The following is a 25,843-nucleotide window of genomic DNA, read 5'->3' as shown; positions in this document are numbered from 1 at the left end:
CCTGGCTCTGTCTTGAAAGAGAGTGTAATTATACTACAAGAAATGCTGGCCATCAAAAGAGACTCTGATGGCTTTCCGACGAAGGTGGGATTCGAACCCACGCGTGCAGAGCACAATGGATTAGCAGTCCATCGCCTTAACCACTCGGCCACCTCGTCTGCCCTACAGCCCCATCTGAAACCTTGCTTCACAAAAGGTACTGAAGTGTCAATATACTGTACCTAAAAAAGAAAAAAACAGCTGAGGCAAGATCTCACATTCCACGTCTTCCCCCAATCAGGGACCTACATTTCATTTTTGGGAAATTCTTACTATGTGCTAATTACAAATATTCATAAGATTCCCCTAGACTTTGTCAGAACTGTCAAGATATAATTCTATGGGGTTTGAATAGACAGAGCATATGTTATAGGACAATTATAGAATCTATTCCGTTTGGACTGTATTTTTAATAGTCATGATAACATGCTAGCATGTGAGTCGATCTTGCACAGTGAATGATGGAGCAGTGTCTGTCATCTACTTGGTCAGCTGTAGATGGCTCACCTGGGGAGATGTGAAAAGAGAGAACTCCAGTGGCGCAATCGGTTAGCGCGCGGTTCTTATACAGCAGTACTTGCACTGAGCCATGCCGAGGTTGTGAGTTCGAGCCTCACCTGTAGCAGCCGTGTTGATTTTCATAAACCATTTCACAAAAAGTAAAGTTTAAACTCAGAGTATGGACGGCCCTTGCTAGAGAGTCTTTACTTCTTATAGGATCTACGTGTCCTACTCCTCTGGGTGCCAAATATCACATATCCTCCGCGATGCTCAGTTTAAACATTCCATGATGTGCCATCTTGCATTTCATGCAAACACCACATCAGTGCATTTAAAAATACATTTGTAGAATAATAAATATGATGAAAACAGTGTTCTCACATGATAACCATAAACTGAAGAGCTGCAAAAAATGCTGTATCAGCTACTTACAATAAAAGGTGACTCGAAAAAACTAGCAAAAGAAGAGCATCATCATATTAAAGGTTCTATTCACCATCTTGAGTTGCACCATAGCAGCTTATGGTGCTTTTCTGCTCAGAGTGTGCCTCCAATCCCACATTCATTTTTAATTTCTTTGCAGTTTAAAAAACAACAATTACTGCTCGAAGTTCACTTTTCAAAACCATTCAACCTATTAAATGTATTTCTCTAACCTATGAATGTGGTCCATGTTCACTTTTCCTCATCTTCATCTCGATACTCCTTTCCCAGAAACCAGGTTCACTTCTTCATTCAACCCACCCATCCAAAGTCACCAAATCTTTGAAGCAAGTCTGCCTATTCTCCCTTTCTCTCTATGTACAAGATACCTTGTATCATTTGAATGGACAGCAGGAGAGAAGGATATTTATGGTGAGTGGGGGTGGGGTTTTGAGGAGTAACCTCATTTGCCTAAGAGCCGGGGTATCTGGGAAAAAAAGTATTTTATGGGGGAAGACTTTCACATCTCCTTGGTGAAATTTGTAGGGCCTTATAACATCCTTTCTGTGGATGCAGATTCAGTCGGAACAGAGGTCCTAGTCCTTGCTCTGCCTTTCAAAGGAACTGTAAATATGCATGGCTTATTTGGCTTTGCCCGGCAGGGCTTGCCCGCCAGGGTGAGAATGGCGTTTGTCAGGCGTTCGTCAGGCGATCGGAAGGGGTGAGGCAATAATTTATAATTCAATGATCTTCATGATATTTTCTTGATAATATGAAAGCAGGAAAGGGAAGCTTGGCAATAAGCAATCCTAGAGCAAGGTGTGACTCCAGGGAAGAATGACTTGAAAACAACATACAGAAAGACTCATGTAAAAAGGCCCTGATGAGGCTTGAACTCATGACCCCTGGTTTACAAGACCAGTGCTCTGCCACTGAGCTACAAGGCCAGTCTGCACGCAGGATGTAAATTGCAACATGTATTCTTACTGAGGTATGAATATATCTATGATTTTGAGACTCTGTATGGAAACGTAGTTGCATATGAATGTCCACGTGCGCGCACACATTGAAGACCATGCTTAAGGCACTTTTTTTGGAAGTATGAAAAACTACATTTTCATATGAGAAAATAAGAGTTTTCGCATTCAAGACCATACCGATAGCTCTAGTTAGTATGTCTGCAATCAGTGACATATAGAGAACCCACTTATTAGAAGTGATCTGTCTCTGTGGGGCAGACATATGTTAACAGTCATTCATTTGAGACGGCCTAAACTTTAGGAGTAAGAGCTGCTTTCTTATCAATCTATTTATCCAAACTGGTTAATAAGCCAGGAGTGAGTGAAAGGCAATCCTCTGGAAACTCCATGAAAGATCTAATTTCTATTACGCACAAAATACTTCACTTTATTTGACATATTTGTTAAAATGGAACAGTCAGATGATCCCATCTAGCGGATCCTGGCTCTGTCTTGAAAGAGAGTGTAATTATACTACAAGAAATGCTGGCCATCAAAAGAGACTCTGATGGCTTACCGACGAAGGTGGGATTCGAACCCACGCGTGCAGAGCACAATGGATTAGCAGTCCATCGCCTTAACCACTCGGCCACCTCGTCTGCCCTACAGCCCCATCTGAAACCTTGCTTCACAAAAGGTACTGAAGTGTCAATATACTGTACCTAAAAAAGAAAAAAACAGCTGAGGCAAGATCTCACATTCCACGTCTTCCCCCAATCAGGGACCTACATTTCATTTTTGGGAAATTCTTACTATGTGCTAATTACAAATATTCATAAGATTCCCCTAGACTTTGTCAGAACTGTCAAGATATAATTCTATGGGGTTTTGAATTGACAGAGCATATGTTATAGGACAATTATAGAATCTATTCCGTTTGGACTGTATTTTTAATAGTCATGATAACATGCTAGCATGTGAGTCGATCTTGCACAGTGAATGATGGAGCAGTGTCTGTCATCTACTTGGTCAGCTGTAGATGGCTCACCTGGGGAGATGTGAAAAGAGAGAGCTCCAGTGGCGCAATCGGTTAGCGCGCGGTACTTATACAGCAGTACTTGCACTGAGCCATGCCGAGGTTGTGAGTTCGAGCCTCACCTGGAGCAGCCGTGTTGTTTTTCATAAACCATTTCACAAAAAGTAAAGTTTAAACTCAGAGTATGGACGGCCCTTGCTAGAGAGTCTTTACTTCTTATAGGATCTACGTGTCCTACTCCTCTGGGTGCCAAATATCACATATCCTCCGCGATGCTCAGTTTAAACATTCCATGATGTGCCATCTTGCATTTCATGCAAACACCACATCAGTGCATTTAAAAATACATTTGTAGAATAATAAATATGATGAAAACAGTGTTCTCACATGATAACCATAAACTGAAGAGCTGCAAAAAATGCTGTATCAGCTACTTACAATAAAAGGTGACTCGAAAAAACTAGCAAAAGAAGAGCATCATCATATTAAAGGTTCTATTCACCATCTTGAGTTGCACCATAGCAGCTTATGGTGCTTTTCTGCTCAGAGTGTGCATCCAATCCCACATTCATTTTTAATTTCTTTGCAGTTTAAAAAACAACAATTACTGCTCGAAGTTCACTTTTCAAAACCATTCAACCTATTAAATGTATTTCTCTAACCTATGAATGTGGTCCATGTTCACTTTTCCTCATCTTCATCTCGATACTCCTTTCCCAGAAACCAGGTTCACTTCTTCATTCAACCCACCCATCCAAAGTCACCAAATCTTTGAAGCAAGTCTGCCTATTCTCCCTTTCTCTCTATGTACAAGATACCTTGTATCATTTGAATGGACAGCAGGAGAGAAGGATATTTATGGTGAGTGGGGGTGGGGTTTTGAGGAGTAACCTCATTTGCCTAAGAGCCGGGGTATCTGGGAAAAAAAGTATTTTATGGGGGAAGACTTTCACATCTCCTTGGTGAAATTTGTAGGGCCTTATAACATCCTTTCTGTGGATGCAGATTCAGTCGGAACAGAGGTCCTAGTCCTTGCTCTGCCTTTCAAAGGAACTGTAAATATGCATGGCTTATTTGGCTTTGCCCGGCAGGGTGAGAATGGCGTTTGTCAGGCGTTCGTCAGGCGATCGGAAGGGGTGAGGCAATAATTTATAATTCAATGATCTTCATTATATATTCTTGATAATATGAAAGCAGGAAAGGGAAGCTTGACAATAAGCAATCCTAAAGCAAGGTGTGACTCCAGGGAAGAATGACTTGAAAACAACATACAGAAAGACTCATGTAAAAAGGCCCTGATGAGGCTTGAACTCATGACCCCTGGTTTACAAGACCAGTGCTCTGCCACTGAGCTACAAGGCCAGTCGGCACACAGGATGTAAATTGCAACATGTATTCTTACTGAGGTATGAATATATCTATGATTTTGAGACTCTGTATGGAAACGTAGTTGCATATGAATGTCCACGTGCGCGCACACATTGAAGACCATGCTTAAGGCACTTTTTTTGGAAGTGTGAAAAACTACATTTTCATATGAGAAAATAAGAGTTTTCGCATTCAAGACCATACCGATAGCTCTAGTTAGTATGTCTGCAATCAGTGACATATAGAGAACCCACTTATTAGAAGTGATCTGTCTCTGTGGGGCAGACATATGTTAACAGTCATTCATTTGAGACGGCCTAAACTTTAGGAGTAAGAGCTGCTTTCTTATCAATCTATTTATCCAAACTGGTTAATAAGCCAGGAGTGAGTGAAAGGCAATCCTCTGGAAACTCCATGAAAGATCTAATTTCTATTACGCACAAAATACTTCACTTTATTTGACATATTTGTTAAAATGGAACAGTCAGATGATCCCATCTAGCGGATCCTGGCTCTGTCTTGAAAGAGAGTGTAATTATACTACAAGAAATGCTGGCCATCAAAAGAGACTCTGATGGCTTTCCGACGAAGGTGGGATTCGAACCCACGCGTGCAGAGCACAATGGATTAGCAGTCCATCGCCTTAACCACACGGCCACCTCGTCTGCCCTACAAGCCCATCTGAAACCTTGCTTCACAAAAGGTACTGAAGTGTCAATATACTGTACCTAAAAAAGAAAAAAACAGCTGAGGCAAGATCTCACATTCCACGTCTTCCCCCAATCAGGGACCTACATTTCATTTTTGGGAAATTCTTACTATGTGCTAATTACAAATATTCATAAGATTCCCCTAGACTTTGTCAGAACTGTCAAGATATAATTCTATGGGGTTTTGAATAGACAGAGCATATGTTATAGGACAATTATAGAATCTATTCCGTTTGGACTGTATTTTTAATAGTCATGATAACATGCTAGCATGTGAGTCGATCTTGCACAGTGAATGATGGAGCAGTGTCTGTCATCTACTTGGTCAGCTGTAGATGGCTCACCTGGGGAGATGTGAAAAGAGAGAGCTCCAGTGGCGCAATCGGTTAGCGCGCGGTACTTATACAGCAGTACTTGCACTGAGCCATGCCGAGGTTGTGAGTTCGAGCCTCACCTGGAGCAGCCGTGTTGTTTTTCATAAACCATTTCACAAAAAGTAAAGTTTAAACTCAGAGTATGGACGGCCCTTGCTAGAGAGTCTTTACTTCTTATAGGATCTACGTGTCCTACTCCTCTGGGTGCCAAATATCACATATCCTCCGCGATGCTCAGTTTAAACATTCCATGATGTGCCATCTTGCATTTCATGCAAACACCACATCAGTGCATTTAAAAATACATTTGTAGAATAATAAATATGATGAAAACAGTGTTCTCACATGATAACCATAAACTGAAGAGCTGCAAAAAATGCTGTATCAGCTACTTACAATAAAAGGTGACTCGAAAAAACTAGCAAAAGAAGAGCATCATCATATTAAAGGTTCTATTCACCATCTTGAGTTGCACCATAGCAGCTTATGGTGCTTTTCTGCTCAGAGTGTGCCTCCAATCCCACATTCATTTTTAATTTCTTTGCAGTTTAAAAAACAACAATTACTGCTCGAAGTTCACTTTTCAAAACCATTCAACCTATTAAATGTATTTCTCTAACCTATGAATGTGGTCCATGTTCACTTTTCCTCATCTTCATCTCGATACTCCTTTCCCAGAAACCAGGTTCACTTCTTCATTCAACCCACCCATCCAAAGTCACCAAATCTTTGAAGCAAGTCTGCCTATTCTCCCTTTCTCTCTATGTACAAGATACCTTGTATCATTTGAATGGACAGCAGGAGAGAAGGATATTTATGGTGAGTGGGGGTGGGGTTTTGAGGAGTAACCTCATTTGCCTAAGAGCCGGGGTATCTGGGAAAAAAAGTATTTTATGGGGGAAGACTTTCACATCTCCTTGGTGAAATTTGTAGGGCCTTATAACATCCTTTCTGTGGATGCAGATTCAGTCGGAACAGAGGTCCTAGTCCTCGCTCTGCCTTTCAAAGGAACTGTAAATATGCATGGCTTATTTGGCTTTGCCCGGCATGGCTTGCCCGCCAGGGTGAGAATGGCGTTTGTCAGGCGTTCGTCAGGCGATCGGAAGGGGTGAGGCAATAATTTATAATTCAATGATCTTCATGATATTTTCTTGATAATATGAAAGCAGGAAAGGGAAGCTTGGCAATAAGCAATCCTAAAGCAAGGTGTGACTCCAGGGAAGAATGACTTGAAAACAACATACAGAAAGACTCATGTAAAAAGGCCCTGATGAGGCTTGAACTCATGACCCCTGGTTTACAAGACCAGTGCTCTGCCACTGAGCTACAAGGCCAGCCTGCACGCAGGATGTAAATTGCAACATGTATTCTTACTGAGGTATGAATATATCTATGATTTTGAGACTCTGTATGGAAACGTAGTTGCATATGAATGTCCACGTGCGCGCACACATTGAAGACCATGCTTAAGGCACTTTTTTTGGAAGTATGAAAAACTACATTTTCATATGAGAAAATAAGAGTTTTCGCATTCAAGACCATACCGATAGCTCTAGTTAGTATGTCTGCAATCAGTGACATATAGAGAACCCACTTATTAGAAGTGATCTGTCTCTGTGGGGCAGACATATGTTAACAGTCATTCATTTGAGACGGCCTAAACTTTAGGAGTAAGAGCTGCTTTCTTATCAATCTATTTATCCAAACTGGTTAATAAGCCAGGAGTGAGTGAAAGGCAATCCTCTGGAAACTCCATGAAAGATCTAATTTCTATTACGCACAAAATACTTCACTTTATTTGACATATTTGTTGAAATGGAACAGTCAGATGATCCCATCTAGCGGATCCTGGCTCTGTCTTGAAAGAGAGTGTAATTATACTACAAGAAATGCTGGCCATCAAAAGAGACTCTGATGGCTTTCCGACGAAGGTGGGATTCGAACCCACGCATGCAGAGCACAATGGATTAGCAGTCCATCGCCATAACCACTCGGCCACCTCGTCTGCCCTACAGCCCCATCTGAAACCTTGCTTCACAAAAGGTACTGAAGTGTCAATATACTGTACCTAAAAAAGAAAAAAACAGCTGAGGCAAGATCTCACATTCCACGTCTTCCCCCAATCAGGGACCTACATTTCATTTTTGGGAAATTCTTACTATGTGCTAATTACAAATATTCATAAGATTCCCCTAGACTTTGTCAGAACTGTCAAGATATAATTCTATGGGGTTTGAATAGACAGAGCATATGTTATAGGACAATTATAGAATCTATTCCGTTTGGACTGTATTTTTAATAGTCATGATAACATGCTAGCATGTGAGTCGATCTTGCACAGTGAATGATGGAGCAGTGTCTGTCATCTACTTGGTCAGCTGTAGATGGCTCACCTGGGGAGATGTGAAAAGAGAGAACTCCAGTGGCGCAATCGGTTAGCGCGCGGTTCTTATACAGCAGTACTTGCACTGAGCCATGCCGAGGTTGTGAGTTCGAGCCTCACCTGTAGCAGCCGTGTTGATTTTCATAAACCATTTCACAAAAAGTAAAGTTTAAACTCAGAGTATGGACGGCCCTTGCTAGAGAGTCTTTACTTCTTATAGGATCTACGTGTCCTACTCCTCTGGGTGCCAAATATCACATATCCTCCGCGATGCTCAGTTTAAACATTCCATGATGTGCCATCTTGCATTTCATGCAAACACCACATCAGTGCATTTAAAAATACATTTGTAGAATAATAAATATGATGAAAACAGTGTTCTCACATGATAACCATAAACTGAAGAGCTGCAAAAAATGCTGTATCAGCTACTTACAATAAAAGGTGACTCGAAAAAACTAGCAAAAGAAGAGCATCATCATATTAAAGGTTCTATTCACCATCTTGAGTTGCACCATAGCAGCTTATGGTGCTTTTCTGCTCAGAGTGTGCCTCCAATCCCACATTCATTTTTAATTTCTTTGCAGTTTAAAAAACAACAATTACTGCTCGAAGTTCACTTTTCAAAACCATTCAACCTATTAAATGTATTTCTCTAACCTATGAATGTGGTCCATGTTCACTTTTCCTCATCTTCATCTCGATACTCCTTTCCCAGAAACCAGGTTCACTTCTTCATTCAACCCACCCATCCAAAGTCACCAAATCTTTGAAGCAAGTCTGCCTATTCTCCCTTTCTCTCTATGTACAAGATACCTTGTATCATTTGAATGGACAGCAGGAGAGAAGGATATTTATGGTGAGTGGGGGTGGGGTTTTGAGGAGTAACCTCATTTGCCTAAGAGCCGGGGTATCTGGGAAAAAAAGTATTTTATGGGGGAAGACTTTCACATCTCCTTGGTGAAATTTGTAGGGCCTTATAACATCCTTTCTGTGGATGCAGATTCAGTCGGAACAGAGGTCCTAGTCCTCGCTCTGCCTTTCAAAGGAACTGTAAATATGCATGGCTTATTTGGCTTTGCCCGGCAGGGCTTGCCCGCCAGGGTGAGAATGGCGTTTGTCAGGCGTTCGTCAGGCGATCGGAAGGGGTGAGGCAATAATTTATAATTCAATGATCTTCATGATATTTTCTTGATAATATGAAAGCAGGAAAGGGAAGCTTGGCAATAAGCAATCCTAAAGCAAGGTGTGACTCCAGGGAAGAATGACTTGAAAACAACATACAGAAAGACTCATGTAAAAAGGCCCTGATGAGGCTTGAACTCATGACCCCTGGTTTACAAGACCAGTGCTCTGCCACTGAGCTACAAGGCCAGTCGGCACACAGGATGTAAATTGCAACATGTATTCTTACTGAGGTATGAATATATCTATGATTTTGAGACTCTGTATGGAAACGTAGTTGCATATGAATGTCCACGTGCGCGCACACATTGAAGACCATGCTTAAGGCACTTTTTTTGGAAGTATGAAAAACTACATTTTCATATGAGAAAATAAGAGTTTTCGCATTCAAGACCATACCGATTGCTCTAGTTAGTATGTCTGCAATCAGTGACATATAGAGAACCCACTTATTAGAAGTGATCTGTCTCTGTGGGGCAGACATATGTTAACAGTCATTCATTTGAGACGGCCTAAACTTTAGGAGTAAGAGCTGCTTTCTTATCAATCTATTTATCCAAACTGGTTAATAAGCCAGGAGTGAGTGAAAGGCAATCCTCTGGAAACTCCATGAAAGATCTAATTTCTATTACGCACAAAATACTTCACTTTATTTGACATATTTGTTAAAATGGAACAGTCAGATGATCCCATCTAGCGGATCCTGGCTCTGTCTTGAAAGAGAGTGTAATTATACTACAAGAAATGCTGGCCATCAAAAGAGACTCTGATGGCTTTCCGACGAAGGTGGGATTCGAACCCACGCGTGCAGAGCACAATGGATTAGCAGTCCATCGCCTTAACCACTCGGCCACCTCGTCTGCCCTACAGCCCCATCTGAAACCTTGCTTCACAAAAGGTACTGAAGTGTCAATATACTGTACCTAAAAAAGAAAAAAACAGCTGAGGCAAGATCTCACATTCCACGTCTTCCCCCAATCAGGGACCTACATTTCATTTTTGGGAAATTCTTACTATGTGCTAATTACAAATATTCATAAGATTCCCCTAGACTTTGTCAGAACTGTCAAGATATAATTCTATGGGGTTTTGAATTGACAGAGCATATGTTATAGGACAATTATAGAATCTATTCCGTTTGGACTGTATTTTTAATAGTCATGATAACATGCTAGCATGTGAGTCGATTTTGCACAGTGAATGATGGAGCAGTGTCTGTCATCTACTTGGTCAGCTGTAGATGGCTCACCTGGGGAGATGTGAAAAGAGAGAGCTCCAGTGGCGCAATCGGTTAGCGCGCGGTACTTATACAGCAGTACTTGCACTGAGCCATGCTGAGCTTGTGAGTTCGAGCCTCACCTGGAGCAGCCGTGTTGTTTTTCATAAACCATTTCACAAAAAGTAAAGTTTAAACTCAGAGTATGGACGGCCCTTGCTAGAGAGTCTTTACTTCTTATAGGATCTACGTGTCCTACTCCTCTGGGTGCCAAATATCACATATCCTCCGCGATGCTCAGTTTAAACATTCCATGATGTGCCATCTTGCATTTCATGCAAACACCACATCAGTGCATTTAAAAATACATTTGTAGAATAATAAATATGATGAAAACAGTGTTCTCACATGATAACCATAAACTGAAGAGCTGCAAAAAATGCTGTATCAGCTACTTACAATAAAAGGTTACTCGAAAAAACTAGCAAAAGAAGAGCATCATCATATTAAAGGTTCTATTCACCATCTTGAGTTGCACCATAGCAGCTTATGGTGCTTTTCTGCTCAGAGTGTGCCTCCAATCCCACATTCATTTTTAATTTCTTTGCAGTTTAAAAAACAACAATTACTGCTCGAAGTTCACTTTTCAAAACCATTCAACCTATTAAATGTATTTCTCTAACCTATGAATGTGGTCCATGTTCACTTTTCCTCATCTTCATCTCGATACTCCTTTCCCAGAAACCAGGTTCACTTCTTCATTCATCCCACCCATCCAAAGTCACCAAATCTTTGAAGCAAGTCTGCCTATTCTCCCTTTCTCTCTATGTACAAGATACCTTGTATCATTTGAATGGACAGCAGGAGAGAAGGATATTTATGGTGAGTGGGGGTGGGGTTTTGAGGAGTAACCTCATTTGCCTAAGAGCCGGGGTATCTGGGAAAAAAAGTATTTTATGGGGGAAGACTTTCACATCTCCTTGGTGAAATTTGTAGGGCCTTATAACATCCTTTCTGTGGATGCAGATTCAGTCGGAACAGAGGTCCTAGTCCTCGCTCTGCCTTTCAAAGGAACTGTAAATATGCATGGCTTATTTGGCTTTGCCCGGCAGGGCTTGCCCGCCAGGGTGAGAATGGCGTTTGTCAGGCGTTCGTCAGGCGATCGGAAGGGGTGAGGCAATAATTTATAACTCAATGATCTTCATGATATTTTCTTGATAATATGAAAGCAGGAAAGGGAAGCTTGGCAATAAGCAATCCTAAAGCAAGGTGTGACTCCAGGGAAGAATGACTTGAAAACAACATACAGAAAGACTCATGTAAAAAGGCCCTGATGAGGCTTGAACTCATGACCCCTGGTTTACAAGACCAGTGCTCTGCCACTGAGCTACAAGGCCAGTCTGCACGCAGGATGTAAATTGCAACATGTATTCTTACTGAGGTATGAATATATCTATGATTTTGAGACTCTGTATGGAAACGTAGTTGCATATGAATGTCCACGTGCGCGCACACATTGAAGACCATGCTTAAGGCACTTTTTTTGGAAGTATGAAAAACTACATTTTCATATGAGAAAATAAGAGTTTTCGCATTCAAGACCATACCGATAGCTCTAGTTAGTATGTCTGCAATCAGTGACATATAGAGAACCCACTTATAAGAAGTGATCTGTCTCTGTGGGGCAGACATATGTTAACAGTCATTCATTTGAGACGGCCTAAACTTTAGGAGTAAGAGCTGCTTTCTTATCAATCTATTTATCCGAACTGGTTAATAAGCCAGGAGTGAGTGAAAGGCAATCCTCTGGAAACTCCATGAAAGATCTAATTTCTATTACGCACAAAATACTTCACTTTATTTGACATATTTGTTAAAATGGAACAGTCAGATGATCCCATCTAGCGGATCCTGGCTCTGTCTTGAAAGAGAGTGTAATTATACTACAAGAAATGCTGGCCATCAAAAGAGACTCTGATGGCTTTCCGACGAAGGTGGGATTCGAACCCACGCGTGCAGAGCACAATGGATTAGCAGTCCATCGCCTTAACCACTCGGCCACCTCGTCTGCCCTACAGCCCCATCTGAAACCTTGCTTCACAAAAGGTACTGAAGTGTCAATATACTGTACCTAAAAAAGAAAAAAACAGCTGAGGCAAGATCTCACATTCCACGTCTTCCCCCAATCAGGGTCCTACATTTCATTTTTGGGAAATTCTTACTATGTGCTAATTACAAATATTCATAAGATTCCCCTAGACTTTGTCAGAACTGTCAAGATATAATTCTATGGGGTTTTGAATTGACAGAGCATATGTTATAGGACAATTATAGAATCTATTCCGTTTGGACTGTATTTTTAATAGTCATGATAACATGCTAGCATGTGAGTCGATCTTGCACAGTGAATGATGGAGCAGTGTCTGTCATCTACTTGGTCAGCTGTAGATGGCTCACCTGGGGAGATGTGAAAAGAGAGAGCTCCAGTGGTGCAATCGGTTAGCGCGCGGTACTTATACAGCAGTACTTGCACTGAGCCATGCCGAGGTTGTGAGTTCAAGCCTCACCTGGAGCAGCCGTGTTGTTTTTCATAAACCATTTCACAAAAAGTAAAGTTTAAACTCAGAGTATGGACGGCCCTTGCTAGAGAGTCTTTACTTCTTATAGGATCTACGTGTCCTACTCCTCTGGGTGCCAAATATCACATATCCTCCGCGATGCTCAGTTTAAACATTCCATGATGTGCCATCTTGCATTTCATGCAAACACCACATCAGTGCATTTAAAAATACATTTGTAGAATAATAAATATGATGAAAACAGTGTTCTCACATGATAACCATAAACTGAAGAGCTGCAAAAAATGCTGTATCAGCTACTTACAATAAAAGGTGACTCGAAAAAACTAGCAAAAGAAGAGCATCATCATATTAAAGGTTCTATTCACCATCTTGAGTTGCACCATAGCAGCTTATGGTGCTTTTCTGCTCAGAGTGTGCCTCCAATCCCACATTCATTTTTAATTTCTTTGCAGTTTAAAACACAACAATTACTGCTCGAAGTTCACTTTTCAAAACCATTCAACCTATTAAATGTATTTCTCTAACCTATGAATGTGGTCCATGTTCACTTTTCCTCATCTTCATCTCGATACTCCTTTCCCAGAAACCAGGTTCACTTCTTCATTCAACCCACCCATCCAAAGTCACCAAATCTTTGAAGCAAGTCTGCCTATTCTCCCTTTCTCTCTATGTACAAGATACCTTGTATCATTTGAATGGACAGCAGGAGAGAAGGATATTTATGGTGAGTGGGGGTGGGGTTTTGAGGAGTAACCTCATTTGCCTAAGAGCCGGGGTATCTGGGAAAAAAAAGTATTTTATGGGGGAAGACTTTCACATCTCCTTGGTGAAATTTGTAGGGCCTTATAACATCCTTTCTGTGGATGCAGATTCAGTCGGAACAGAGGTCCTAGTCCTTGCTCTGCCTTTCAAAGGAACTGTAAATATGCATGGCTTATTTGGCTTTGCCCGGCAGGGCTTGCCCGGCAGGGTGAGAATGGCGTTTGTCAGGCGTTCGTCAGGCGATCGGAAGTGGTGAGGCAATAATTTATAATTCAATGATCTTCATTATATTTTCTTGATAATATGAAAGCAGGAAAGGGAAGCTTGACAATAAGCAATCCTAAAGCAAGGTGTGACTCCAGGGAAGAATGACTTGAAAACAACATACAGAAAGACTCATGTAAAAAGGCCCTGATGAGGCTTGAACTCATGACCCCTGGTTTACAAGACCAGTGCTCTGCCACTGAGCTACAAGGCCAGTCGGCACACAGGATGTAAATTGCAACATGTATTCTTACTGAGGTATGAATATATCTATGATTTTGAGACTCTGTATGGAAACGTAGTTGCATATGAATGTCCACGTGCGCGCACACATTGAAGACCATGCTTAAGGCACTTTTTTTGGAAGTATGAAAAACTACATTTTCATATGAGAAAATAAGAGTTTTCGCATTCAAGACCATACCGATAGCTCTAGTTAGTATGTCTGCAATCAGTGACATATAGAGAACCCACTTATTAGAAGTGATCTGTCTCTGTGGGGCAGACATATGTTAACAGTCATTCATTTGAGACGGCCTAAACTTTAAGAGTAAGAGCTGCTTTCTTATCAATCTATTTATCCAAACTGGTTAATAAGCCAGGAGTGAGTGAAAGGCAATCCTCTGGAAACTCCATGAAAGATCTAATTTCTATTACGCACAAAATACTTCACTTTATTTGACATATTTGTTAAAATGGAACAGTCAGATGATCCCATCTAGCGGATCCTGGCTCTGTCTTGAAAGAGAGTGTAATTATACTACAAGAAATGCTGGCCATCAAAAGAGACTCTGAAGGCTTTCCGACGAAGGTGGGATTCGAACCCACGCGTGCAGAGCACAATGGATTAGCAGTCCATCGCCTTAACCACTCGGCCACCTCGTCTGCCCTACAGCCCCATCTGAAACCTTGCTTCACAAAAGGTACTGAAGTGTCAATATACTGTACCTAAAAAAGAAAAAAACAGCTGAGGCAAGATCTCACATTCCACGTCTTCCCCCAATCAGGGACCTACATTTCATTTTTGGGAAATTCTTACTATGTGCTAATTACAAATATTCATAAGATTCCCCTAGACTTTGTCAGAACTGTCAAGATATAATTCTATGGGGTTTTGAATTGACAGAGCATATGTTATAGGACAATTATAGAATCTATTCCGTTTGGACTGTATTTTTAATAGTCATGATAACATGCTAGCATGTGAGTCGATCTTGCACAGTGAATGATGGAGCAGTGTCTGTCATCTACTTGGTCAGCTGTAGATGGCTCACCTGGGGAGATGTGAAAAGAGAGAGCTCCAGTGGCGCAATCGGTTAGCGCGCGGTACTTATACAGCAGTACTTGCACTGAGCCATGCCGAGGTTGTGAGTTCGAGCCTCACCTGGAGCAGCCGTGTTGTTTTTCATAAACCATTTCACAAAAAGTAAAGTTTAAACTCAGAGTATGGACGGCCCTTGCTAGAGAGTCTTTACTTCTTATAGGATCTACGTGTCCTACTCCTCTGGGTGCCAAATATCACATATCCTCCGCGATGCTCAGTTTAAACATTCCATGATGTGCCATCTTGCATTTCATGCAAACACCACATCAGTGCATTTAAAAATACATTTGTAGAATAATAAATATGATGAAAACAGTGTTCTCACATGATAACCATAAACTGAAGAGCTGCAAAAAATGCTGTATCAGCTACTTACAATAAAAGGTGACTCGAAAAAACTAGCAAAAGAAGAGCATCATCATATTAAAGGTTCTATTCACCATCTTGAGTTGCACCATAGCAGCTTATGGTGCTTTTCTGCTCAGAGTGTGCATCCAATCCCACATTCATTTTTAATTTCTTTGCAGTTTAAAAAACAACAATTACTGCTCGAAGTTCACTTTTCAAAACCATTCAACCTATTAAATGTATTTCTCTAACCTATGAATGTGGTCCATGTTCACTTTTCCTCATCTTCATCTCGATACTCCTTTCCCAGAAACCAGGTTCACTTCTTCATTCAACCCACCCATCCAAAGTCACCAAATCTTTGAAGCAAGTCTGCCTATTCTCCCTTTCTCTCTATGTACAAGATACCTTGTATCATTTGAATGGACAGCAGGAGAGAAGGATATTTATGGTGAGTGGGGGTGGGGTTTTGAGGAGTAACCTCATTTGCCTAAGAGCCGGGGTATCTGGGAAAAAAAGTATTTTATGGGGGAAGACTTTCACATCTCCTTGGTGAAATTTGTAGGGCCTTATAACATCCTTTCTGTGGATGCAGATTCAGTCGGAACAGAGGTCCTAGTCCTTGCTCTGCCTTTCAAAGGAACTGTAAATATGCATGGCTTATTTGGCTTTGCCCGGCAGGGTGAGAATGGCGTTTGTCAGGCGTTCGTCAGGCGATCGGAAGGGGTGAGGCAATAATTTATAATTCAATGATCTTCATTATATATTCTTGATAATATGAAAGCAGGAAAGGGAAGCTTGACAATAAGCAATCCTAAAGCAAGGTGTGACTCCAGGGAAGAATGACTTGAAAACAACATACAGAAAGACTCATGTAAAAAGGCCCTGATGAGGCTTGAACTCATGACCCCTGGTTTACAAGACCAGTGCTCTGCCACTGAGCTACAAGGCCAGTCGGCACACAGGATGTAAATTGCAACATGTATTCTTACTGAGGTATGAATATATCTATGATTTTGAGACTCTGTATGGAAACGTAGTTGCATATGAATGTCCACGTGCGCGCACACATTGAAGACCATGCTTAAGGCACTTTTTTTGGAAGTGTGAAAAACTACATTTTCATATGAGAAAATAAGAGTTTTCGCATTCAAGACCATACCGATAGCTCTAGTTAGTATGTCTGCAATCAGTGACATATAGAGAACCCACTTATTAGAAGTGATCTGTCTCTGTGGGGCAGACATATGTTAACAGTCATTCATTTGAGACGGCCTAAACTTTAGGAGTAAGAGCTGCTTTCTTATCAATCTATTTATCCAAACTGGTTAATAAGCCAGGAGTGAGTGAAAGGCAATCCTCTGGAAACTCCATGAAAGATCTAATTTCTATTACGCACAAAATACTTCACTTTATTTGACATATTTGTTAAAATGGAACAGTCAGATGATCCCATCTAGCGGATCCTGGCTCTGTCTTGAAAGAGAGTGTAATTATACTACAAGAAATGCTGGCCATCAAAAGAGACTCTGATGGCTTTCCGACGAAGGTGGGATTCGAACCCACGCGTGCAGAGCACAATGGATTAGCAGTCCATCGCCTTAACCACACGGCCACCTCGTCTGCCCTACAAGCCCATCTGAAACCTTGCTTCACAAAAGGTACTGAAGTGTCAATATACTGTACCTAAAAAAGAAAAAAACAGCTGAGGCAAGATCTCACATTCCACGTCTTCCCCCAATCAGGGACCTACATTTCATTTTTGGGAAATTCTTACTATGTGCTAATTACAAATATTCATAAGATTCCCCTAGACTTTGTCAGAACTGTCAAGATATAATTCTATGGGGTTTTGAATAGACAGAGCATATGTTATAGGACAATTATAGAATCTATTCCGTTTGGACTGTATTTTTAATAGTCATGATAACATGCTAGCATGTGAGTCGATCTTGCACAGTGAATGATGGAGCAGTGTCTGTCATCTACTTGGTCAGCTGTAGATGGCTCACCTGGGGAGATGTGAAAAGAGAGAGCTCCAGTGGCGCAATCGGTTAGCGCGCGGTACTTATACAGCAGTACTTGCACTGAGCCATGCCGAGGTTGTGAGTTCGAGCCTCACCTGGAGCAGCCGTGTTGTTTTTCATAAACCATTTCACAAAAAGTAAAGTTTAAACTCAGAGTATGGACGGCCCTTGCTAGAGAGTCTTTACTTCTTATAGGATCTACGTGTCCTACTCCTCTGGGTGCCAAATATCACATATCCTCCGCGATGCTCAGTTTAAACATTCCATGATGTGCCATCTTGCATTTCATGCAAACACCACATCAGTGCATTTAAAAATACATTTGTAGAATAATAAATATGATGAAAACAGTGTTCTCACATGATAACCATAAACTGAAGAGCTGCAAAAAATGCTGTATCAGCTACTTACAATAAAAGGTGACTCGAAAAAACTAGCAAAAGAAGAGCATCATCATATTAAAGGTTCTATTCACCATCTTGAGTTGCACCATAGCAGCTTATGGTGCTTTTCTGCTCAGAGTGTGCCTCCAATCCCACATTCATTTTTAATTTCTTTGCAGTTTAAAAAACAACAATTACTGCTCGAAGTTCACTTTTCAAAACCATTCAACCTATTAAATGTATTTCTCTAACCTATGAATGTGGTCCATGTTCACTTTTCCTCATCTTCATCTCGATACTCCTTTCCCAGAAACCAGGTTCACTTCTTCATTCAACCCACCCATCCAAAGTCACCAAATCTTTGAAGCAAGTCTGCCTATTCTCCCTTTCTCTCTATGTACAAGATACCTTGTATCATTTGAATGGACAGCAGGAGAGAAGGATATTTATGGTGAGTGGGGGTGGGGTTTTGAGGAGTAACCTCATTTGCCTAAGAGCCGGGGTATCTGGGAAAAAAAGTATTTTATGGGGGAAGACTTTCACATCTCCTTGGTGAAATTTGTAGGGCCTTATAACATCCTTTCTGTGGATGCAGATTCAGTCGGAACAGAGGTCCTAGTCCTCGCTCTGCCTTTCAAAGGAACTGTAAATATGCATGGCTTATTTGGCTTTGCCCGGCATGGCTTGCCCGCCAGGGTGAGAATGGCGTTTGTCAGGCGTTCGTCAGGCGATCGGAAGGGGTGAGGCAATAATTTATAATTCAATGATCTTCATGATATTTTCTTGATAATATGAAAGCAGGAAAGGGAAGCTTGGCAATAAGCAATCCTAAAGCAAGGTGTGACTCCAGGGAAGAATGACTTGAAAACAACATACAGAAAGACTCATGTAAAAAGGCCCTGATGAGGCTTGAACTCATGACCCCTGGTTTACAAGACCAGTGCTCTGCCACTGAGCTACAAGGCCAGCCTGCACGCAGGATGTAAATTGCAACATGTATTCTTACTGAGGTATGAATATATCTATGATTTTGAGACTCTGTATGGAAACGTAGTTGCATATGAATGTCCACGTGCGCGCACACATTGAAGACCATGCTTAAGGCACTTTTTTTGGAAGTATGAAAAACTACATTTTCATATGAGAAAATAAGAGTTTTCGCATTCAAGACCATACCGATAGCTCTAGTTAGTATGTCTGCAATCAGTGACATATAGAGAACCCACTTATTAGAAGTGATCTGTCTCTGTGGGGCAGACATATGTTAACAGTCATTCATTTGAGACGGCCTAAACTTTAGGAGTAAGAGCTGCTTTCTTATCAATCTATTTATCCAAACTGGTTAATAAGCCAGGAGTGAGTGAAAGGCAATCCTCTGGAAACTCCATGAAAGATCTAATTTCTATTACGCACAAAATACTTCACTTTATTTGACATATTTGTTGAAATGGAACAGTCAGATGATCCCATCTAGCGGATCCTGGCTCTGTCTTGAAAGAGAGTGTAATTATACTACAAGAAATGCTGGCCATCAAAAGAGACTCTGATGGCTTTCCGACGAAGGTGGGATTCGAACCCACGCATGCAGAGCACAATGGATTAGCAGTCCATCGCCATAACCACTCGGCCACCTCGTCTGCCCTACAGCCCCATCTGAAACCTTGCTTCACAAAAGGTACTGAAGTGTCAATATACTGTACCTAAAAAAGAAAAAAACAGCTGAGGCAAGATCTCACATTCCACGTCTTCCCCCAATCAGGGACCTACATTTCATTTTTGGGAAATTCTTACTATGTGCTAATTACAAATATTCATAAGATTCCCCTAGACTTTGTCAGAACTGTCAAGATATAATTCTATGGGGTTTGAATAGACAGAGCATATGTTATAGGACAATTATAGAATCTATTCCGTTTGGACTGTATTTTTAATAGTCATGATAACATGCTAGCATGTGAGTCGATCTTGCACAGTGAATGATGGAGCAGTGTCTGTCATCTACTTGGTCAGCTGTAGATGGCTCACCTGGGGAGATGTGAAAAGAGAGAACTCCAGTGGCGCAATCGGTTAGCGCGCGGTTCTTATACAGCAGTACTTGCACTGAGCCATGCCGAGGTTGTGAGTTCGAGCCTCACCTGTAGCAGCCGTGTTGATTTTCATAAACCATTTCACAAAAAGTAAAGTTTAAACTCAGAGTATGGACGGCCCTTGCTAGAGAGTCTTTACTTCTTATAGGATCTACGTGTCCTACTCCTCTGGGTGCCAAATATCACATATCCTCCGCGATGCTCAGTTTAAACATTCCATGATGTGCCATCTTGCATTTCATGCAAACACCACATCAGTGCATTTAAAAATACATTTGTAGAATAATAAATATGATGAAAACAGTGTTCTCACATGATAACCATAAACTGAAGAGCTGCAAAAAATGCTGTATCAGCTACTTACAATAAAAGGTGACTCGAAAAAACTAGCAAAAGAAGAGCATCATCATATTAAAGGTTCTATTCACCATCTTGAGTTGCACCATAGCAGCTTATGGTGCTTTTCTGCTCAGAGTGTGCCTCCAATCCCACATTCATTTTTAATTTCTTTGCAGTTTAAAAAACAACAATTACTGCTCGAAGTTCACTTTTCAAAACCATTCAACCTATTAAATGTATTTCTCTAACCTATGAATGTGGTCCATGTTCACTTTTCCTCATCTTCATCTCGATACTCCTTTCCCAGAAACCAGGTTCACTTCTTCATTCAACCCACCCATCCAAAGTCACCAAATCTTTGAAGCAAGTCTGCCTATTCTCCCTTTCTCTCTATGTACAAGATACCTTGTATCATTTGAATGGACAGCAGGAGAGAAGGATATTTATGGTGAGTGGGGGTGGGGTTTTGAGGAGTAACCTCATTTGCCTAAGAGCCGGGGTATCTGGGAAAAAAAGTATTTTATGGGGGAAGACTTTCACATCTCCTTGGTGAAATTTGTAGGGCCTTATAACATCCTTTCTGTGGATGCAGATTCAGTCGGAACAGAGGTCCTAGTCCTCGCTCTGCCTTTCAAAGGAACTGTAAATATGCATGGCTTATTTGGCTTTGCCCGGCAGGGCTTGCCCGCCAGGGTGAGAATGGCGTTTGTCAGGCGTTCGTCAGGCGATCGGAAGGGGTGAGGCAATAATTTATAATTCAATGATCTTCATGATATTTTCTTGATAATATGAAAGCAGGAAAGGGAAGCTTGGCAATAAGCAATCCTAAAGCAAGGTGTGACTCCAGGGAAGAATGACTTGAAAACAACATACAGAAAGACTCATGTAAAAAGGCCCTGATGAGGCTTGAACTCATGACCCCTGGTTTACAAGACCAGTGCTCTGCCACTGAGCTACAAGGCCAGTCGGCACACAGGATGTAAATTGCAACATGTATTCTTACTGAGGTATGAATATATCTATGATTTTGAGACTCTGTATGGAAACGTAGTTGCATATGAATGTCCACGTGCGCGCACACATTGAAGACCATGCTTAAGGCACTTTTTTTGGAAGTATGAAAAACTACATTTTCATATGAGAAAATAAGAGTTTTCGCATTCAAGACCATACCGATTGCTCTAGTTAGTATGTCTGCAATCAGTGACATATAGAGAACCCACTTATTAGAAGTGATCTGTCTCTGTGGGGCAGACATATGTTAACAGTCATTCATTTGAGACGGCCTAAACTTTAGGAGTAAGAGCTGCTTTCTTATCAATCTATTTATCCAAACTGGTTAATAAGCCAGGAGTGAGTGAAAGGCAATCCTCTGGAAACTCCATGAAAGATCTAATTTCTATTACGCACAAAATACTTCACTTTATTTGACATATTTGTTAAAATGGAACAGTCAGATGATCCCATCTAGCGGATCCTGGCTCTGTCTTGAAAGAGAGTGTAATTATACTACAAGAAATGCTGGCCATCAAAAGAGACTCTGATGGCTTTCCGACGAAGGTGGGATTCGAACCCACGCGTGCAGAGCACAATGGATTAGCAGTCCATCGCCTTAACCACTCGGCCACCTCGTCTGCCCTACAGCCCCATCTGAAACCTTGCTTCACAAAAGGTACTGAAGTGTCAATATACTGTACCTAAAAAAGAAAAAAACAGCTGAGGCAAGATCTCACATTCCACGTCTTCCCCCAATCAGGGACCTACATTTCATTTTTGGGAAATTCTTACTATGTGCTAATTACAAATATTCATAAGATTCCCCTAGACTTTGTCAGAACTGTCAAGATATAATTCTATGGGGTTTTGAATTGACAGAGCATATGTTATAGGACAATTATAGAATCTATTCCGTTTGGACTGTATTTTTAATAGTCATGATAACATGCTAGCATGTGAGTCGATTTTGCACAGTGAATGATGGAGCAGTGTCTGTCATCTACTTGGTCAGCTGTAGATGGCTCACCTGGGGAGATGTGAAAAGAGAGAGCTCCAGTGGCGCAATCGGTTAGCGCGCGGTACTTATACAGCAGTACTTGCACTGAGCCATGCTGAGCTTGTGAGTTCGAGCCTCACCTGGAGCAGCCGTGTTGTTTTTCATAAACCATTTCACAAAAAGTAAAGTTTAAACTCAGAGTATGGACGGCCCTTGCTAGAGAGTCTTTACTTCTTATAGGATCTACGTGTCCTACTCCTCTGGGTGCCAAATATCACATATCCTCCGCGATGCTCAGTTTAAACATTCCATGATGTGCCATCTTGCATTTCATGCAAACACCACATCAGTGCATTTAAAAATACATTTGTAGAATAATAAATATGATGAAAACAGTGTTCTCACATGATAACCATAAACTGAAGAGCTGCAAAAAATGCTGTATCAGCTACTTACAATAAAAGGTTACTCGAAAAAACTAGCAAAAGAAGAGCATCATCATATTAAAGGTTCTATTCACCATCTTGAGTTGCACCATAGCAGCTTATGGTGCTTTTCTGCTCAGAGTGTGCCTCCAATCCCACATTCATTTTTAATTTCTTTGCAGTTTAAAAAACAACAATTACTGCTCGAAGTTCACTTTTCAAAACCATTCAACCTATTAAATGTATTTCTCTAACCTATGAATGTGGTCCATGTTCACTTTTCCTCATCTTCATCTCGATACTCCTTTCCCAGAAACCAGGTTCACTTCTTCATTCATCCCACCCATCCAAAGTCACCAAATCTTTGAAGCAAGTCTGCCTATTCTCCCTTTCTCTCTATGTACAAGATACCTTGTATCATTTGAATGGACAGCAGGAGAGAAGGATATTTATGGTGAGTGGGGGTGGGGTTTTGAGGAGTAACCTCATTTGCCTAAGAGCCGGGGTATCTGGGAAAAAAAGTATTTTATGGGGGAAGACTTTCACATCTCCTTGGTGAAATTTGTAGGGCCTTATAACATCCTTTCTGTGGATGCAGATTCAGTCGGAACAGAGGTCCTAGTCCTCGCTCTGCCTTTCAAAGGAACTGTAAATATGCATGGCTTATTTGGCTTTGCCCGGCAGGGCTTGCCCGCCAGGGTGAGAATGGCGTTTGTCAGGCGTTCGTCAGGCGATCGGAAGGGGTGAGGCAATAATTTATAACTCAATGATCTTCATGATATTTTCTTGATAATATGAAAGCAGGAAAGGGAAGCTTGGCAATAAGCAATCCTAAAGCAAGGTGTGACTCCAGGGAAGAATGACTTGAAAACAACATACAGAAAGACTCATGTAAAAAGGCCCTGATGAGGCTTGAACTCATGACCCCTGGTTTACAAGACCAGTGCTCTGCCACTGAGCTACAAGGCCAGTCTGCACGCAGGATGTAAATTGCAACATGTATTCTTACTGAGGTATGAATATATCTATGATTTTGAGACTCTGTATGGAAACGTAGTTGCATATGAATGTCCACGTGCGCGCACACATTGAAGACCATGCTTAAGGCACTTTTTTTGGAAGTATGAAAAACTACATTTTCATATGAGAAAATAAGAGTTTTCGCATTCAAGACCATACCGATAGCTCTAGTTAGTATGTCTGCAATCAGTGACATATAGAGAACCCACTTATAAGAAGTGATCTGTCTCTGTGGGGCAGACATATGTTAACAGTCATTCATTTGAGACGGCCTAAACTTTAGGAGTAAGAGCTGCTTTCTTATCAATCTATTTATCCGAACTGGTTAATAAGCCAGGAGTGAGTGAAAGGCAATCCTCTGGAAACTCCATGAAAGATCTAATTTCTATTACGCACAAAATACTTCACTTTATTTGACATATTTGTTAAAATGGAACAGTCAGATGATCCCATCTAGCGGATCCTGGCTCTGTCTTGAAAGAGAGTGTAATTATACTACAAGAAATGCTGGCCATCAAAAGAGACTCTGATGGCTTTCCGACGAAGGTGGGATTCGAACCCACGCGTGCAGAGCACAATGGATTAGCAGTCCATCGCCTTAACCACTCGGCCACCTCGTCTGCCCTACAGCCCCATCTGAAACCTTGCTTCACAAAAGGTACTGAAGTGTCAATATACTGTACCTAAAAAAGAAAAAAACAGCTGAGGCAAGATCTCACATTCCACGTCTTCCCCCAATCAGGGTCCTACATTTCATTTTTGGGAAATTCTTACTATGTGCTAATTACAAATATTCATAAGATTCCCCTAGACTTTGTCAGAACTGTCAAGATATAATTCTATGGGGTTTTGAATTGACAGAGCATATGTTATAGGACAATTATAGAATCTATTCCGTTTGGACTGTATTTTTAATAGTCATGATAACATGCTAGCATGTGAGTCGATCTTGCACAGTGAATGATGGAGCAGTGTCTGTCATCTACTTGGTCAGCTGTAGATGGCTCACCTGGGGAGATGTGAAAAGAGAGAGCTCCAGTGGTGCAATCGGTTAGCGCGCGGTACTTATACAGCAGTACTTGCACTGAGCCATGCCGAGGTTGTGAGTTCAAGCCTCACCTGGAGCAGCCGTGTTGTTTTTCATAAACCATTTCACAAAAAGTAAAGTTTAAACTCAGAGTATGGACGGCCCTTGCTAGAGAGTCTTTACTTCTTATAGGATCTACGTGTCCTACTCCTCTGGGTGCCAAATATCACATATCCTCCGCGATGCTCAGTTTAAACATTCCATGATGTGCCATCTTGCATTTCATGCAAACACCACATCAGTGCATTTAAAAATACATTTGTAGAATAATAAATATGATGAAAACAGTGTTCTCACATGATAACCATAAACTGAAGAGCTGCAAAAAATGCTGTATCAGCTACTTACAATAAAAGGTGACTCGAAAAAACTAGCAAAAGAAGAGCATCATCATATTAAAGGTTCTATTCACCATCTTGAGTTGCACCATAGCAGCTTATGGTGCTTTTCTGCTCAGAGTGTGCCTCCAATCCCACATTCATTTTTAATTTCTTTGCAGTTTAAAACACAACAATTACTGCTCGAAGTTCACTTTTCAAAACCATTCAACCTATTAAATGTATTTCTCTAACCTATGAATGTGGTCCATGTTCACTTTTCCTCATCTTCATCTCGATACTCCTTTCCCAGAAACCAGGTTCACTTCTTCATTCAACCCACCCATCCAAAGTCACCAAATCTTTGAAGCAAGTCTGCCTATTCTCCCTTTCTCTCTATGTACAAGATACCTTGTATCATTTGAATGGACAGCAGGAGAGAAGGATATTTATGGTGAGTGGGGGTGGGGTTTTGAGGAGTAACCTCATTTGCCTAAGAGCCGGGGTATCTGGGAAAAAAAAGTATTTTATGGGGGAAGACTTTCACATCTCCTTGGTGAAATTTGTAGGGCCTTATAACATCCTTTCTGTGGATGCAGATTCAGTCGGAACAGAGGTCCTAGTCCTTGCTCTGCCTTTCAAAGGAACTGTAAATATGCATGGCTTATTTGGCTTTGCCCGGCAGGGCTTG

General features: G+C 41.2%; 23 non-coding genes across 23 annotated transcripts; 6 read left to right on the top strand and 17 right to left on the bottom strand.

Moving 5' to 3' along the window:
* Positions 1-76: 76 nt before the first annotated feature.
* Positions 77-158, bottom strand: TRNAS-GCU (transfer RNA serine (anticodon GCU)). The gene has a single exon. It is a non-coding gene; the product is annotated as a tRNA-Ser (tRNA).
* Positions 159-1,838: 1,680 nt separating this feature from the next.
* TRNAT-UGU (transfer RNA threonine (anticodon UGU)) lies at positions 1,839-1,910 on the bottom strand. The gene has a single exon. It is a non-coding gene; the product is annotated as a tRNA-Thr (tRNA).
* Positions 1,911-2,499: 589 nt separating this feature from the next.
* Positions 2,500-2,581, bottom strand: TRNAS-GCU (transfer RNA serine (anticodon GCU)). Its single transcript has one exon. It is a non-coding gene; the product is annotated as a tRNA-Ser (tRNA).
* Positions 2,582-2,993: 412 nt separating this feature from the next.
* TRNAI-UAU (transfer RNA isoleucine (anticodon UAU)) lies at positions 2,994-3,088 on the top strand. Its single transcript has 2 exons — positions 2,994-3,031; positions 3,053-3,088. It is a non-coding gene; the product is annotated as a tRNA-Ile (tRNA).
* A 1,160-nt stretch (positions 3,089-4,248) lies between these two features.
* On the bottom strand, positions 4,249-4,320 carry TRNAT-UGU (transfer RNA threonine (anticodon UGU)). Its single transcript has one exon. It is a non-coding gene; the product is annotated as a tRNA-Thr (tRNA).
* A 1,083-nt stretch (positions 4,321-5,403) lies between these two features.
* Positions 5,404-5,498, top strand: TRNAI-UAU (transfer RNA isoleucine (anticodon UAU)). The gene is made up of 2 exons: positions 5,404-5,441; positions 5,463-5,498. It is a non-coding gene; the product is annotated as a tRNA-Ile (tRNA).
* Positions 5,499-6,672: 1,174 nt separating this feature from the next.
* Positions 6,673-6,744, bottom strand: TRNAT-UGU (transfer RNA threonine (anticodon UGU)). Its single transcript has one exon. It is a non-coding gene; the product is annotated as a tRNA-Thr (tRNA).
* Positions 6,745-9,095: 2,351 nt separating this feature from the next.
* TRNAT-UGU (transfer RNA threonine (anticodon UGU)) lies at positions 9,096-9,167 on the bottom strand. Its single transcript has one exon. It is a non-coding gene; the product is annotated as a tRNA-Thr (tRNA).
* Positions 9,168-9,756: 589 nt separating this feature from the next.
* Positions 9,757-9,838, bottom strand: TRNAS-GCU (transfer RNA serine (anticodon GCU)). Its single transcript has one exon. It is a non-coding gene; the product is annotated as a tRNA-Ser (tRNA).
* Positions 9,839-11,519: 1,681 nt separating this feature from the next.
* TRNAT-UGU (transfer RNA threonine (anticodon UGU)) lies at positions 11,520-11,591 on the bottom strand. The gene has a single exon. It is a non-coding gene; the product is annotated as a tRNA-Thr (tRNA).
* A 589-nt stretch (positions 11,592-12,180) lies between these two features.
* Positions 12,181-12,262, bottom strand: TRNAS-GCU (transfer RNA serine (anticodon GCU)). Its single transcript has one exon. It is a non-coding gene; the product is annotated as a tRNA-Ser (tRNA).
* Positions 12,263-12,674: 412 nt separating this feature from the next.
* Positions 12,675-12,769, top strand: TRNAI-UAU (transfer RNA isoleucine (anticodon UAU)). The gene is made up of 2 exons: positions 12,675-12,712; positions 12,734-12,769. It is a non-coding gene; the product is annotated as a tRNA-Ile (tRNA).
* A 1,175-nt stretch (positions 12,770-13,944) lies between these two features.
* TRNAT-UGU (transfer RNA threonine (anticodon UGU)) lies at positions 13,945-14,016 on the bottom strand. The gene has a single exon. It is a non-coding gene; the product is annotated as a tRNA-Thr (tRNA).
* Positions 14,017-14,605: 589 nt separating this feature from the next.
* Positions 14,606-14,687, bottom strand: TRNAS-GCU (transfer RNA serine (anticodon GCU)). The gene has a single exon. It is a non-coding gene; the product is annotated as a tRNA-Ser (tRNA).
* Positions 14,688-15,099: 412 nt separating this feature from the next.
* On the top strand, positions 15,100-15,194 carry TRNAI-UAU (transfer RNA isoleucine (anticodon UAU)). Its single transcript has 2 exons — positions 15,100-15,137; positions 15,159-15,194. It is a non-coding gene; the product is annotated as a tRNA-Ile (tRNA).
* A 1,160-nt stretch (positions 15,195-16,354) lies between these two features.
* Positions 16,355-16,426, bottom strand: TRNAT-UGU (transfer RNA threonine (anticodon UGU)). Its single transcript has one exon. It is a non-coding gene; the product is annotated as a tRNA-Thr (tRNA).
* Positions 16,427-17,509: 1,083 nt separating this feature from the next.
* On the top strand, positions 17,510-17,604 carry TRNAI-UAU (transfer RNA isoleucine (anticodon UAU)). Its single transcript has 2 exons — positions 17,510-17,547; positions 17,569-17,604. It is a non-coding gene; the product is annotated as a tRNA-Ile (tRNA).
* A 1,174-nt stretch (positions 17,605-18,778) lies between these two features.
* On the bottom strand, positions 18,779-18,850 carry TRNAT-UGU (transfer RNA threonine (anticodon UGU)). The gene has a single exon. It is a non-coding gene; the product is annotated as a tRNA-Thr (tRNA).
* Positions 18,851-21,201: 2,351 nt separating this feature from the next.
* Positions 21,202-21,273, bottom strand: TRNAT-UGU (transfer RNA threonine (anticodon UGU)). Its single transcript has one exon. It is a non-coding gene; the product is annotated as a tRNA-Thr (tRNA).
* Positions 21,274-21,862: 589 nt separating this feature from the next.
* Positions 21,863-21,944, bottom strand: TRNAS-GCU (transfer RNA serine (anticodon GCU)). Its single transcript has one exon. It is a non-coding gene; the product is annotated as a tRNA-Ser (tRNA).
* Positions 21,945-23,625: 1,681 nt separating this feature from the next.
* TRNAT-UGU (transfer RNA threonine (anticodon UGU)) lies at positions 23,626-23,697 on the bottom strand. Its single transcript has one exon. It is a non-coding gene; the product is annotated as a tRNA-Thr (tRNA).
* A 589-nt stretch (positions 23,698-24,286) lies between these two features.
* TRNAS-GCU (transfer RNA serine (anticodon GCU)) lies at positions 24,287-24,368 on the bottom strand. Its single transcript has one exon. It is a non-coding gene; the product is annotated as a tRNA-Ser (tRNA).
* A 412-nt stretch (positions 24,369-24,780) lies between these two features.
* On the top strand, positions 24,781-24,875 carry TRNAI-UAU (transfer RNA isoleucine (anticodon UAU)). Its single transcript has 2 exons — positions 24,781-24,818; positions 24,840-24,875. It is a non-coding gene; the product is annotated as a tRNA-Ile (tRNA).
* The last annotated feature ends 968 nt before the right edge of the window (positions 24,876-25,843 follow it).

Source organism: Triturus cristatus, chromosome 12 (assembly GCF_964204655.1).
Source record: "Triturus cristatus chromosome 12, aTriCri1.1, whole genome shotgun sequence".
NCBI lineage: Eukaryota > Metazoa > Chordata > Amphibia > Caudata > Salamandridae > Triturus > Triturus cristatus.
The sequence above is the reverse complement of the archived record's forward strand: the minus strand, read 5'-3'. Positions and strand labels throughout refer to the sequence as shown.